Source organism: Patagioenas fasciata, chromosome 17 (genome assembly GCF_037038585.1).
Source record: "Patagioenas fasciata isolate bPatFas1 chromosome 17, bPatFas1.hap1, whole genome shotgun sequence".
In the NCBI taxonomy this organism is placed as follows: Eukaryota; Metazoa; Chordata; class Aves; order Columbiformes; family Columbidae; genus Patagioenas; species Patagioenas fasciata.
In genome coordinates, this window is record NC_092536.1 from 10,892,301 (window position 1) to 10,908,446 (window position 16,146).

The following is a 16,146-nucleotide window of genomic DNA, read 5'->3' on the forward strand; positions in this document are numbered from 1 at the left end:
GGCTCCCGACTCCGCTCCCCGCGACCGCGGAAATGTCCCACCGCTCCCGACCGAGGGGAAAAGCGACGCGGCGCAATTTCATTCCTACCGCTCTATTTAGGGAGGTACGTGTATATACATCCACGGCTGTACAGAAATATGTACGCACATGCCTGTACACGGACATCTACACACGCACACGCGTGTCCGGGTGCCCGCGGCACTGCCCACCTGCCCCGTCGTTGCAGCCCTGTTCGCAGACACCGAAGGATTTTCCTTCCCACGAAGAAACGCGGGTGGGCGGTTCGGGCGGCCCCGCAAAACCTCAACATCGGCGTGTAGCTGTGTGGGGGGACACGGATGGCGAGTGCGTGTGCCACGGTCCCACGACGAACGGGGCCTTGCACACCTCCGTGTCCGACCGTACCGGCCGGTGCTTCCCCAGCCTGGTCCCCTCCGCCGGGCCGGTTCCCCCGCCGTTCTGCAGCCGGTACCCGCAACCGGGGACCCCCCGCTGTCCCCTGCGGGCCCGGCCGCGGCGGGGTAGGGGCGGGGAGGCGATGCCGGGGGGTCCCACTCCCCGTTGCCGGGCTCGGCTCTTTTTTTCGTTTGAAAGTAAGAGAAAAAATAAAGCTAAGGAGAAAAGGAGGAAAAAAATAAAACCAGAAAAACAAACCCTCTAGCAAACTTCCCCCCCCAGCCCACCCGTCAGACACCCTATGGTAACAGATGGTAATTCAGGCCACGTAATATCCACCTATATGTAACTAATAAACCTACTGTGTTTTAACAGGGTAATGCATGGAGAAGCAGCGCCGCTTACACAAGATGTTGAAGGAATTTACTATATATATATAAAAAAATCCGCCTTTCAAGAATAAAGTGTATCAACTTACAACACAACAGACGGCAGAGGGATAAGCGAAACAGACAAAAGACAAACAAGATAATAATCTGTTTCCAATCAGTTAAGCCCTGTAGAATTTGTAATACGCGGTTTGCATATTCCCCCTGTGTTTTGTAATTAATTATCTGTTAGCATGCTCCGCCGCCGATTTCGTTGATATTTTCCAACTATTTTTGTTTGGAGGCGGCGGTGGCGCTGGGAAGCGCGGAGAAGCACGGAGAAGCGCGGAGCGGGGCCGGGCTCCGCGGCTCTGCCCGGCCCGGGGAAACCGATCCCGGGCGCGGTGGGAGGCGGCGGTTCCGCGCCTCTCCGCGCTCCTCCGCGGGGCTGCTACCGGTGGGAGCGCGTTTGGGGGCGGACGAGGCTTCTCCCCGCGCTCCCCTCCTTTCCCTTGGTAAGAGGGGGGACGGTGCAGGTTTTAACATTAAACAAACCCAGCAAGCATCTCCTCGCCGGGCCATAGGCGTTTCTGAGTGACTGCGTTACAAATTGTAAATTTAAATAGCTCACAGGATTCATTACCTCCCGCGTCTGATTTCACCCAGCCGTGAAAAATTGTCCTGGTGTACCACTGAGAAAGGGTTTGCTGCAAAGAGCCAGAGTCTAATCACCAGCTTTCTCTCTCCAACAAAAGTGTAATTATTTTGTTTTGGGTGTAAATATAACCCACGGTACAAAAAAAAAAAAAGAAAAAAAAAAAGGAAAAAAAAGAAGATAAACCTCCAGCAGCGTTTGAATGCATTACAGGGCCGTTTAAAAAGATCCGTCCTAAATTAATACCAAGGTTAAAAGGGGAAGGCAGCTGGGACATGGAAATTTCCGTGTTATGGGCGGGGGGGGGGCGAGGTGCATGTGAGTGTGTGTATGCGAGTGTGTGTTCACACCGCCGGCAAACAATGCGACACGCCCCGCACAAAGCCCCATGCAACCCCTCTGGTGCCACCCGGGCCACCCCCCCCCCATCCGACCCACTGCTTCTTCTCTTTCCCCCACGCAAACGAGGCACCGAGGAAGGGCTGGGGTCTTGTTCCCCCAGTCTCAGGTGCTGAGGAGAGGGGCTGCCCCAGCCTGTCCCGGGGGGGCTCTTTGCTCCCCGTGGGTGTTTCTGTGAACAGAGGAGGGGGGATTGTTGAAAAGAAAACAAACAAACCCCCCCAATCCCACCGCAGCCCAAACACAAACGAAGAACCGAGGGGGTTTTTGTTGTTGTTGCTCACCCCTCTTTTCTTGTTTTTAACAATTTATTGTTCTCTCCGAGCTCCAGCCCGGGGTTTTGGAGGAAGAAACGGCACAAAACGAAAGGCGATGCCGGCGTCGGCGGGAGGGTGAAGCCCCGGGAGAGGAGGAACGGCTGCGGGATCCGGCTCGGTCGAGGCGGTTTAAAGGAAAAAATAACAAAAGAACACACGCAAAAAAAAAAAAAAAAAAAAAAGGGGGGGAGGGGGGAGAAACTCCCCCCCAACCAAATTAAGTTAAAACGAAAGCACAAAAAAGATCAGGCGAGGGGCAGCGGGGTAGGTGCCGGTCGGCGGCCGCAGAGCTCGGCGGCCCATCGGTACGAGCCCCGGAGCCCTGGAGCTTGGCCCTCCTGGTTATGGGGGCAGCCAGTGCTGACCTAGCTGCCCCTTCTCCCACCTTCCCGCTCCCCTCACTCTTTCCCCAGCCGTGATTTCCCGGTACCGCTTCCCTGCACTCGCCACGGCCGTTTTAATCAGTTTTTTTTGGTAGTGGTTTTTTGGTTTTTTTTTGTTTTTTTTTTTTCCTTCCCCGTGGGCGGCGATAATTGGCGAAGCTTTAATTGCGCTCCCCCCCTCCCGAGCCCCTCCTAGCTCCGGCAAGATCCCGGGACCCCGTCCTCATCGCCCCGACGGTTCCCCAGGGCTAAGTCGGCCCCCGCTCTCCCTCCCCGGGCTGGGCTCCGCGCTCTGCTCACGGTCGGTCCCGGAGCCCCTTGGCCGCTGCTCCCCGCGATACCAAGTCGCGGGTGGGCAAAGCCTGACTGTGAGCAGCATGTGTTGCCGATAAACGAACCGCAGACAGCCAAGCTCGGAGCTTCGGAAACTTATTGACTTGAGAGGGGTGCGGTGAAGAACTCTTTCCAAATTTCCTCGGGTAATCCCCGACCCGCTACTACCTCCCGTCGATGCCACCGCCCCCCCGGAGGGGCTGCTCGGGCCGTTCCCACCCGCTCCCCCCACCGCTTTCCCGCTAATGAGCGTGTGTGTTGACACGGCGAGGCGATGCCCCCGTTTGCCTTTGTTTGGGAGGTGTGAAAGAGGGAATCTGCATGAGAAAAGCCGGCGGCAACCGCGGAGCTCCGCATAGCAGCGGCGGGACGGAGCGAGCCGGTGCGTGGGGAGTCCGCCTTGGCGGGGCAGAAGCCCCCGGAGCCGAGGGCGGGGGGGAGCGGACGGGGACAGGGGAGGGCAGGGCTGAAGCTGGGGGTTGTGGTGCTGTTTACAAGCCAGAGAGGGGAAGGGAGCTCGCCCCACAGCTCCCATCCGAGGTCGGGGCTGAGCCGGGCGTTGGCAGTGATTTTACCTCCCGGACACTCCACACACACGGAAACCCTGAAGCCGGCTGGGTGTTCACACCAGGGTGTGCCCCCCCCGCTCCCCGGTCCTTCCACCTCCCTTGGGTTTTCTTGGGAAGGAGGGAGGGGGGAGCACAGAGCCCGCATTTGTGGGTGGGATGAGCGGGCTGGGTTCCAAGGCTCCCACCTTCCTGTTGATGGGGTGGCCTGGGACGGGACACAGGGGTGGGCTGAGAGCGCTCTAAAGCCACGCGTGTCGCGTGGAGGAAGCAGTGAGGGCTGCGGGGGGCAGCTCCGGCGGGGTGGGCGGTTTGCTGGGGCTGGCGGCAGCGGAAACCGGAGTCGGGTCCCTGCTTTCTCCTTCCCACGCTGCGGGTGGGCGAGGAGCCTCGCTCCGGGATGGTTCTGACACCGATGCCTTTCCCAAGGCTGAGCCTCGGGATGGAGAAACCCTGCCGGGATCCCGGCCTTGCGGGATCCCACCAGGACACCCGAGCCCTGCCTGGCCCTGGCACCCCCGTGTCTCCCCCGTGTCCCCGCTGTGTCCCCCCGTGTCCCGCCCGCCCCGCCAGAGGCGCGGCGCTCTCCAGGGTGCTGAACCGCGCGGGCCTGGCCCCGTCCCGTCACCCCCGGGGGTCCCGGGCACGGCTGCCCCTCCGCCCTCCTTCCTTCTCTGTTCCCTCCGTTCTCTCTCCATCGCTCTTCCCCTCTCTGTTTTTATAATTTTCTTTCTTTCTTTTTTTTTTTTTTCATTTCTCCCCATATTTCTACTTTTTTCTTTTCGTTTTCTCCTTTTCTTGTATTTTACTTTTTTTTCCCTCAGCTTTTTAATTTTTTTTCCTCGTTTTTCTCCTTTTATTTTTTCTCCCTCTTTCCCTCTTCCCCTCTTTCCCTTTCCTCTGTTTCTCTGCTTCTTTCTCTATGTCTCTACTACTTGTCATTCCCCCTTCTCATTTCACACACATTCAATACTGATCTCTCTGTCTCCTTCTGTTTTTCTCTCCTTTCCCGTGTCTCTCCCTAAATCCTCAGAAAGCCGCTTTTTCCAGAAATACAGGGAATTTTGCAAACACGACGATATCGTTAGCAGACACTCACCGGAGCCCCCCCCCCCACCTGCAAGACATTAACTACTTCATCCCGACGGGAGCCGGGCTGCGCTGCCTGGGGACATCGCCAGCCCCAGGCACCCTCCCTGCCTCGGGGGTAGGGACCGGCGGGATCTCAGTGTGATTTTCTTACTCTTACAGAGGCTGCGATTAAAACCGGACCCCAACCTGCCAGTACCTGCCTGCCCCGAGCCGTGTCAGCGCGGGGGGAGGCCCCGTGACTCGGCCCCACGCCCGCGGGGGGAGCCGGGTGACAGAGAAAAAGAAGTGGCGAACCCCGAGTGTCACGGAGAGGCGACACTCGGACACGTCCCACCCTTTCTCTCGCACTAACATTCCTGCCCTTGCGCACACATCAAAACCCACATTTCCCCCACCCCAGAACAGCGAACAGCCTGGGTGGAGTCCCGGGCAGGGGCTCGCCTGGCTCCCACCAGCCCTGACGCCCCGGTGAGAGGCCCGGGCTCTGTCCCTGTCCGCCTGCACGGCTCTTTGTCTGCCTCGTCCTCTCCTGCATACGCACACACAGCACCCAACCTGCACGGACAAACAGCCTCCCCGTCCCTTTCCGCATGTCCATGTGTGTGCACATCCCCTGCTTGCACACACAAACGCTCCCCTGCACACACCCAGACCTTCCCGTGCACCTCCGTGGCTCAGAAACACCCTCTTTCCACACATTCCATGCACACACTGGTCAGTCTTAACCCACACACAAGCACATACACCAAACCAGCCACACACACCCCCCTTCCCCTTACAACACCCATCTCAGTGTCCCTGCCTTCCCTAATGTATCTGGGGGAGCTGACACCGTCCCTCAGCCCCATCTTTTCATACCAGATGAGGTTTTTCTCTCGTTGTAGGCCAGAGGACAGAGCCCCTTCTGGGGTTGCCTTGGGCCAGGAGCTGAGTGTTCAGCCTCGACTACTCCAATGTCCATTGCACAGCTTGGGTGAGAAGCCGGGGCAGAAACATCTCATGCTGGGCGGGGGTGTGGAAACACCTCCATCACCTCAGGGAATGGGGAGACTGTGCATGGGAGCTCTCTGGCCTCATCAGCTGCCCAAGGTGCAGTTCTGGTGAGTGTGCTTGTACTGTCACCTGAGCACATGGCCACGGTGCTTTCTTTCTCCTGCCTTCCCATTTCCCCCAACTAGAAATACACACCTGCCTCTTCTAACCATGATGAGGACCACAAAAGCAGCATCACCTTCTCTGATCAGGTGTCTCATCAGTACCTGGGTATTTTGGGCTTCCCAAGGTGCCCAAGAGTGAAGATCTGGCAGTGGGGCTCTGTGTGGGGCTGTGAAGTGAGGTGGAAGGTTTACAGGGGAGTAGAGTTCCTGGGAAGTTGTTGGTTTCTTTCTGTTTTACTTTAAATGCTTCTGGTTTGTTTGGGGGTGTGTAACTGTGTGTTTGTTTTGTGTTTTGTTTGTTTGGGGTTTTTGTTTGTTTTTTGTTTTTTTTTGAGCAAGGTGAAAACCAGCATGGAGGAACACAGGTTTTGCTTTTCCAGTGGAGGTGACTTCCCACAGCCAGAGGTGGGGATGGGTGAGGGCTCCTCACCTCAGCCAGTGTGTGGGATGGAGCCCTGAAGATGCAGAGGTGCTCCCCAGGAGACCTCCAGCCACCCCGGCCTTGCTGCGGGTGAGTCCCCAAACAGGGGCAGGGATCCCATGTGCAGGGATGGCTTCAACCCTTGCAGTGCCTGGGTGGTGACAAAACTCCCTTGTCCCCAGCACTGGGGCTGATTCCTCAGCTTAGCAAAGGGAATAACAAGCGTTCAGACAAATGAAGATTTGCTGGTTGATGTGCTGCTTTATTGTGCTGCTGCAAACAAATGATGTTTTGGGCAGCTTCTCATGCGGGCTCAGGTAGCTTGACAAGTGGATTTGGGAATGTAGATGAGGCTGATGTGGTCTTGTTTATTTTGAAAAGATGAGATATCTCTGTGTGTGTATATATATGTGAAGGTATTGCACATGTATGCACACATATCCACACTCTTACAAAATATACAGGGCAAGCCTGGGGTGCAAACCTTCCCCTGGCACCCCACACCTTGCTCACGCAGCCCTGGCTGCTTCTTCCCGCTTGCACATTCACATGCACTCACATGCGTGACTGGTGGGTTCAGGGGAGTGGGGGTGAGAGCGTGTTCCTCCCGTGCCCCCACAATCCCAGCCCAAGGCAGCAATTCAAGAGGCCATTTTCTCTGCAGAATCTGAACCTGATTCTGCACTTGAAAGCCAGGGGGGATTAAAGCCGGCAGAGGCAGGCTCAGGTCTTTGGCTCGCAAATGCTTTGTGTGACTTCTCTGGACTTCAGCAGGGACTGCATGTGCAGAGATGAGAGCAGCCCCTGGCCTTGGCTCTGAATTTCTTTGCACTGGTGCATGAGAGGAGATTAATGGAGAGAGCAGCCGGCTGCACCTCTGAACTCTTTGGTCACTCCTCAGACAGCATCTTTCTTTGTTTCCCCTCGCATCCCCATCTCTGACCCTGCAGAAACCAGGCTTTGCTGGCTGCAAACTGTGGACACCAGTCCCGCGGTGGGCCTGGTGCTATTTATTTATTTATTTATTTTTCCCCTCCAGAAAGGTAAGGGATAAACACAATAATTTCAAAGAACCGAAAGCTTCCTGCTGGAGAAGCCAACAGGGACCTGCCGCAAAGTCCTGGTACGGTGTGTCACTGACACTGATTCAATCTGACACCTGGGTGTCTCCAAAGCCATCACATTGTGTGCTGCAAATGTATATTAACATTAGTATGCATTGGCACAATATGGATCCATTATTCCAAATGCTTATGAGAACTAGGTGCTGCATAGGAGCAGCTGCTGCTTTTTAAGCCTCAGAGCATCAATAGATTCATAGATTTTAGGGCCAGAAGGGACCCCGACAATCGCGTAGTCTGACCTCCCACAGAGCGTGAGCCGTAGAGACTCGACGCGTAATTTTTGCATCCTGTCCTGCTACTTGTGGGGAAGCAGCATCCTCCCCTGTGAACGGCAGTCGGCTTAGGGATCACTGGTGATGGAGAAGTCGCTGTCTCCCTCCATCAATTTGTTCCCTTGCTTTATCACTCTCCTCTTTAATCATAAAAGGGCAATTTTGAATTTCAAGGGTCAGCTTGTGTGTACATCCAGCTTCCCACCACTTGGTCCTCCTGGGTGTTCCCACTTCTCCCGTCCCAGAAAAATGTTTCTCCCCTTTTGTTAAAGTAGTTGCTACATAGAAGTGCAAAAAAAAAAAAAAAAAATCAGTGTCCTGGAATGTAATCTGAAAAAGGATTGGAGCTTCTTACGGGTGGAAACAGTATCTGGCAAATGTCCACATTTTGGGTTATTCCCTGACTATAACCATTCAACTAACCTTTAGTCTTTGTTTAAAATGAAAATCTGTATAAATGCATTTTGCAGCGAAGGGGTGATGCTGTAGAAGGTCTTTGGTTTGTATAACATCTCTTGCTCCCAGAAAATTAAAGAAAAAAGAGAGTGAAAATTAATCAGATCTATGAAATAAAAAGACCTGAAAGTCCTAAATTATGGTCACAAAAATTCTTCAAATAAACACCTCCTGGGTGACAGCTGAAGATGGGTCATTATCATTCAAAACACCCCTGATCCCCAAACCACTGACAAAACTCACTGGTAAATGCCCTGGAATCAGATGCAGAGTTTGCCGTTCTACAGGGATTTGTCCTTTCAGTCCCCCCTGCCACATTTCTCCTTCATTTTGGGGACAGCAGCTCTGTCCCTGATTGCCATCCTGTCCTGAGGCTTTGGACATGTAGGGGGTGGAGGGACACAGTGGTGGCCACAGAGCCTGCGGGGATGGGTGACTTTAATGTTGTTGTACAGGGCAGGGGGAGCAGCCTGGGGACAGGGAGCAGGAGTGGGGAGCTGGGGAGGGCACTGGTGCCTACAAGCCAAGGGACCTCTCCTGTGCCCTGGTTTGGGGTAACTCCCAGTCCCTCCCCATGCCGGGCAGCTCCAAGATGGAAAAATGCTCTGCATACCCAGCGAAATGGCTTGGCTGACCTCAGGAGGTTTGTGACTCCATTCTGAGGTGATGCGATGCCTTTGATAGCATTTCCTACATGTGGCTGCTAGTAGGAGACCAGCACGAGACTAAAAACCCTTTCATACCCTCAGGTGAAGGTGGTAGAAGCAAGACAAGACAAATTGTATTTCTTGTGATGAGTTATCTGTGGAACTCCCTGCTGCAGGGACTTAATGAATTAAGAGGAAACAGGACAAGCTCATAGGAGAGAAATTCCTTGCAGGATGTTAAGAACATTGAACTCACAGCTGGGTCTGGTGGTCCCCAAGAGCATCTCAGAGACCTTCTATATTCTTGCCCTGCTCTGCTGCTCTTCCCCAGATGATGGCTTCTTGTCCCTGCTGGGGAGAGCAGTTTGAGAGAGGTCTTTTCCTTGGTCAGGATGTGGCCACTCCTCTGTTCTCCAAGATGTTTGTTTTTCTCCAGCTCAGTATTTTCTCAAGATCTGAGAACTGGTGTTCCTGAAAAGGATGTCTCCAGCACATCTCCTCCTATCCCACCTTGAGTGAATAGATTCTTTCTTGGCTGCTAAGCTGAATCCTGGTTTGCCTTTTCTGTTCCATTGCTTGGCTAATGTCACAGCAGACATATCCCTTACCTCTCATAATCTCTGACAATGATGAGAGGAAATGAAGAAAGATTATTTAGTATCATTTTTTCCCTTCTATCAGACGTTTCATGTAGGAAACACTTTCAAAGAAGAGGGATGAATCACACAACCACAGAAATTAGAGATGGAAAAGACCTTTAAGGTCAGGCAGTCCATTTCCCTGTGATTGCAGAAGAGCTTCTGAGTACAGTTGGATTTTTCAAGGACTTTGTCCAGTCTAAACCAACTTTAGCAAGAAAGCTTCAACTGAAGGCCCTTCCAAGATGGCTGTAGCTGGAAGAGGGCTGTTTTTCAGCTGAGTGTGATTTCAGTGCTCCTGAACTCTCTTCCAAGGGAGCCATGGATCACTGCTGGGGTTTCCTGGAGCGATGTGTGTGGAGAAGCTGGGAGATCTTTGAGGAGATGGTATCTTCCCCATCCCAACAGCAAAGCCATGGGTAGTGGCATGGGGTAGTGTTGCAATGGGGTGATGGGCAGCAGATCTGCTGTGGCTTCCATGGGTTGGAAGCCCTGGGTACAAGCTGGATGGCACCTTGGCACTTCTCAGCAGCTCCGTTCCTCGGTTTCCCTTTGTCTCTTTGGCTGGATGGACTCTCAGCTCCTCAGGGCTCTGGGCATTAGACTGGCACAATTCATGCTGTGAACACCAAGTAAACCATTCCCACCCAGGGCTCTGAATTCAGCATCCTAGGCCACCTTCCCAGGAGTGGAAAACCTTCCTGAAGGTCAGGCTACAATTAACTAACAATACAGCTGGAATAAAAAAAAATAATAATAAAAAAAATATGCTCAGATGTTTTATCTTCAAGTGGAGTCACTTTACACAGAGCCCTGGGGCTGAGGTGCTCTCAGCCCAGCTCCGTGGGTTTCAAATGGCCCCTGCAATGTGTGAGCAGTGGGGGACACCCGTACCTAAATAAGTGCAAAGAGCTATTCAGGTCCTACAGAAAACCACTTCCCTCTTCCCAGGGAAGGAAGGGAGGGACAGAAAAAGTAGGAAAGGGAAAGGGAGATAAACTCATAATGACGTTAATGTTCAAAGAAAACTCTGGTCCAGAGATTTGCTGTTGAATACAGACTTTTAGCTGAGTGAACTTTCCCCCAGTGACACTGCAAATCCTTATACTTACTGTTTTTGGGGGCGTTTTCAAAAGACATAATGTCTCTGAGCATGGGATGCAGGCAAGAAGGGCCTTTCTAATTAACCCAGGAGAGAGAGCATCCCTCTCGCCTGCTCTGACCTTGCGCCGATAGGGATGGAGCAGGATTGCCAGAGCTCACCTAGAAACGGTGCCTTAATCCTGCTCCCCAAAATCCCCGACCCCTGATCCGTGCAGAGACAACCGTTTTAAAGACACAGTGTCACCATGTGCCATCTCCTTCTCATAAGTGGTCACCTGCCAGCTTCAACTGGAGGCGTAATTACCATCCTCGAGGCCTGATCCATCTTATTCCCCTTGAAGTCGATGAGGAAACCTCCCAGACTCTGCTGGAAGCAGGTATTAAGATCCCCCCCTCACCTCATCTCTTTTCCCAGGATTTATCTCCTTGCGAGGATCCAGCCAGCGCTGGGGCTGCCCTGGCTGGTGGTGGGGGGGTCTGGAGGGAGGCATCGCCTTGGGGAGCCGGTGAGAGGGAGAGAGAGAAAGAAGAGCAAACACAGGTCCATTAATCTGCAGTTAGTCTGCCTTTTTTGTTAGGAAGATGAACTTGATGAGTTAATTAAGCCACAGCCTGTAAAACCAGTTTATTTGCATAGCAAACTCCTGGGCCAGTGTGCTGTGCGCGGGCATAGACGTGCAGACAATTCCGGGGAAATTACAGCCTCATTAATATGCTAATCTGGTTGCAGGCCTGGAACGAGTTTTGGGTTTGCGGTGCTTGGGGGGGGGTCGGGGGGGTTGTTGCTTAGCAACCCTTTCCTCCAGGTAACCCTTCTCTTGCTTGCCCTTGATATCCCCCAAGGATTGCCAAGGAAGGAGGGGGCTCCGCTGTCACGCAAGAGTGAGCAAAGTGAAAGGCAAACACAGGGTGGGGGCGGGCAGGGGCACATCGCTCCCCTCACACAGCATCCAGGCATGTACCCCCAAAACAGCAGCGGGCAGCTGCCCCTCTCCCCAAATCAGGGTATGGAGGCGATGGTTGCAGATGCGCAGTCATGGTCGAGTGCACTGCGTGCAAGATGCGTGAGAGCACATAGGTGGGCACAGTGCGGGGGTGAGGAGTGCTTGCAGCCTCCCAGCACCCAATCTGCTGGCCACCAGTGCTCCCAGTTGTGCATTGGCATGGGCTGTCCCTGCTGAGGGTCCCACGGACCTGCAGTGGTCACCCTTTGGTCCATGATACCCAGCCCTGGGCATGCAGCTCCCCATTGAGCACCCCTCCCCATTGTAGAAACATTTTTGTTGGAAAAGACCCTCAAGATCATTGAGTCCAACCATTAACCCACCCCTGGCACTAAACCATGTCCCTGAGAACCTCATCTCCATCTGTTCAACCCCTCCAGGGATGGTGACTCCAGCACTGCCCTGGGTAGCCTGTTCCAATGCCTGACAGCCCTTTACAGGATAAATTCTTCCTAATATCAACCAGTACTTCTCCAGCCTGTCCTTCCTGTGTCCCAACAGGCCCATAGTTGTCCCCTAACTGTGCCATCTCCCTGACTGTCCTCCCGGAGTGGCACAAGCCCAGTGCTCTCTGACTGTCCCAGTTTCCTGCAGCACTGGTCAGGATGGGAGCATTGGGCATCTGTGGGGGGAATGCAGTATCTCTGCCCCCATCAGCCCCTGCAGCTCCCGGGCCACCCACTCAGGGGCAGGATGGGGACATGCCCTGGGTGTCCCAGTGTCCCACAGTGATGGTGTTCACCAGCCTTGGACCACAGAGGAGAGCGGCAGTCCAGCTTCCGCTGTGATATTTCAGGCTAGACATGAGGAAGAAGTTTCTTATGCTGCAGGTGATGAGAGCCTGGCCCAGGTTGGTCAGAGAGGTGGTGGATGAACCATCCCTGGAGACATCCCAGGGCAGGCTCGACGGGGCTCTGAGCAACCTGAGCTGGTGAAGATGTCCCTGCTCATGGCAGGGGTGACACTGGGGCAAGTGGGAAGGGTCCTTCCAACCCAAACTCTTCTATGATGCTATGATTCTATATTGCGGATTTCTTTTCACTGCTTATCAGAATGGGAATGGATGGGAAATCATGTGCTGTGGTGACTGCTCTCCCAGCACAGGCTTCAAATCCTTTCCTGGGTCACCAGACCTACTCTTTCTCTCCCGGCATGGTTTAGGGTCTGGATTCCTGCCTTGCTGTGGAGGGATAGGATGGATTAGAAGTTTTTCACAACTCTTCTAGACTAGAACCTGACTCTTGTTAAATGGAGACCGAGAGCTCAGGCTAGGATGGAGGAAGCTCTGATCTCCCCATAGCTTTGCCCCGTGATGCTCAGAAACACCAACTTCTACTTGTCCACCAGCCCAAATACTCTTATTTGAAGTGTGAACAAGTGTGCCAGGCAATAAGTTATTGCATCAGATGCTTCCCTGCCAAGAAGCAACTCTGACTTCTCTGGAAGAGCCTGAGCCCCTGGATCGCTGCTGGAGACACCGATCTGCAGAAGCGAGCTGCTGCCTTCCTACCCGGGAAGTGCCAGTCTCCAGGGCTATCCATCCGTTAACCTTCAGGAGCTCAAATATTTATTATTCATATTACCCTGAAATGTGCTAAAAAGATGAAAAAAGGAATTAATGTGCTAGATCTTGCATCCACCTTTTAGCTCATTACAGTGCTAAAGCAGTATTAACATTTACAGTATATGAGCTCTGCTTTGCTTGTGCCTCAGGCCAAGGGGTTTAAGCCAGCGCCGGAGTTAATAGCAAGCGCTGGTTAGAAAAAGCCCATTATGTCATAAAGTTGGAATTTCACTTGGGCAGTGGCCACTGGCTCTTTGCAATCAGGATGCGATGCCATCCTCTCAAGCCATTTCTGCTCCAGCTCGCTCTCCCTCTCACATTCAAACAAAAACAGAATGGGGGAAAATTGTGTTTTTCTTCTGAGTGTTGGTGAATCAAAGAGCACCACATTTGCCAGAAGATAATTGGTTCAGACTCCGGCCAAGAAGTCTCGTCCCCTCCCGGAGCGATGTGTTGAGATGCCATGCAGTCAGAGATGTTTCTGGGCTCCATTCCATCTGTTGTGCTGGAGCTGCTGGGTTCCTGGACATCTCCTTTACAGCTTGAACATATTGATTCATCCAACATACATGTGTTCTGCTTAAGGTTGGCTTTATGAGCATCTTCTGTGTGAGCAGTCCTGCGGTGTGGTGGCTGAGGTGTGCCAGCCTCTGTGCTGGGGACAGCAGAAGGAAGCTCTGCAAGACATGTACGTGTCCATGACTGCTCCTCACAGCTCTGCCTGGAGGAGACACTGTGCAGGAGAATCCTGACAGTCCCATCTCTAGGTAGGGTCTGTTGGGGTGGCTATTGGGGAGCGTTGTGTTCCATGGTGGTGGTGATTGGGCAGATGTGTCCCCACCTGATTGATACCACTCTACCCTCTCCTCATATGCGTTGTAAACCTGCAGGGACCTAGGTCTTGCAACTGATCCATGCCCTCCACACAGAGAGGGCACCTTGGCCTGTCCTGTGGCTATCAAGAGTCACTTGTCTCTGCCCCTGCCAGAAGCTGCCATGGACAACTTGCCCAGATTTCAATCTAACCAAAAGGGTCAAAGCCCACTGGAAATCCAGTGTCTTTGGTCACACCAAATAACCTCTTAATTGCATGAGGATGCTGGGGAAACACCCAGCCCAAGGAGTAAGAATGTTTCTGGACTTGACCTTGACTTATGGTTTCCAGCTTGACTTCAGACCTGCCTCTGGACCTCAAACTGTGGGCTTGCTGCTGAGAGGGACTCCTGGCTGACCCCAGCTGCCACCCCTGGGCTCACCTTGCCCAGAGAGGATGGGATGGAGCTTTCTTCATCCTGGTAATGGGGCACCCTCAGCTCAGACACCAGGGAGGATGCTACATAGAGCCTTTGCCAGGAGGAACCTTTTGCCAACATGAACGTGAGTTTTGTACAGTTGAGTTTAACTTTACTGTATTTGAAGCTTAGATGGTTTTTTCCAAGCACGAGGAGTGTTAAGGTTATTGCTGCTTTTACAGTTCAGTGCTCCCCCTGTGTTCCTGTGCATGGGGCAGCTGTTTAAGTGAACCTGTTGAGGAAGGGTTTGTATAGAGGAGAATGTTTCACCCTTTAGGAAATCAAGTAGTACTTCTAACTCCTCATCCTTGATGCATCAACTCACCAGTCACAAGCTGGGGGGACTTAGTGTTCAGAAGGATAAGTGACAAATTCTAACATCATGTACTAAACCCCTAGATTTTGGAGGGATTTGCTAGCAGAGGATGCGGGTGATTGCTGGAGACCTGAGGGTCCCTTCCCAAATGAAGGAATTTGGCCTCAGCTTTTCTGGCTCGTTCCTCTCTGTCTGTTTTCTAGCAGAGCCACTCAGACTATCAAAAGAGAGCTGAGTCCTATTTGAAATTCAGAGGGCAACATCAGCCCATGTCATTGGCAGGGAATAAATAAATATCTCCTTTGAAGGAGTCAGGAGTGATGTGTTGCTGGGCTCATTCAAGGTTACACCCATAAACATGGGATGGAGGAAGGAAGCAAATACTAACTGGATCAAATCTCAGCCCTCGCTGTCCTGCAGGACAAAAATCCCCCTCTGCTGTAGGAATAACTGGCAAACATGGTCAGAGCCCAGGGAAACATCAGTGCTGGGTGCTCTCTGCTCATGTCCCTGGTGGGGGGTGAATGTCTCCAGGGTTGGTTCATCCACCGCCTCTCTGGGCAACCTGGGCCAGGGTCTCTCAACCCTCAGGGGCAACAATTTCTTCCGCGTGCCTGGTCTGATTCTCCCTCCTTTAGTTTAAAACCATCACTCCTTGTCCTATTGCAACAGACCCTGCTCAAAAGTATGTCCCCATCTTTCTTATTGGCCTCTTTTTAAGTACAGAAAGGCTGCAATAAGGTCTCCCTGGAGCCTTCTCCAGGCTGAACAACCCCAACTTTCTCAGCCTGTTCTCCCAGAGGAGCTGTGCCAGCCCTCTGAGCATTTCTGTGGCCTCCTCTGGACCCTCTCCAACAGGAGAAGCAACCAAAGAGGGAGAATCCAACAAAAAAACCATTCTGACTCCGGCAAGAGCCCTGTCCTCCCACGCTGAGGCTCAGACCCCAAGTCCAAGGCTGTTCAACTCTGTCTCTGCAGCGCTCCTCACTCTTTGACGAATCCTGGCATTTGCAAAGTTATTATACCTCATTATGAATTGGATTTTAATCTACTGTAAATAGTCCTACCATTATAGTGTCATAAGAAGCAATTAGCCCCCCTGCTTGCTTCTATGCATGAGGGGAAAGCTTTAATATCACGGAACTGTGAGGGCTTGATGGGGCTTTAGCCTACATACGTACATGCAGGCAGAGGCTTTGCTGTCGTGGCGTTAACCTGTTCAGTGCATGCCAAAGATGTCCCCTCTGTGTCCCGAGGAGGTTTCCGAAGTGAACATCTCCTGAGCTCCTGGTTTAATCTCAGCCTGGAATCTCTGCCTCTCCTTGGGTGTGCCCTGCGGCACAGCTGGGAATCTTCTTCCCAAGGATGGATGCTGTTCAAGCAGATGATAAATCGCGGTTTCCTCGCCTTGCCCTTAACCCAGCCACAAAGAGGATTATCACCCACAGGGGTGAGAGGCGTCCAGAGCCTGGTCCCTGCCTTGCTTCGGGGTGATTATTTCCAATCTCAGTGAAGCTTTTCCTCCTTTGTCTCACAGAGGAAATCCGTTATCTGGAGCTGGCGTGTTTGCACGGTTATAAAGGAATCTCACCCTCTTGGTGCCTGTGTCACCTGGAGCTGGGCCGGGGGAGCTGTTGGGAG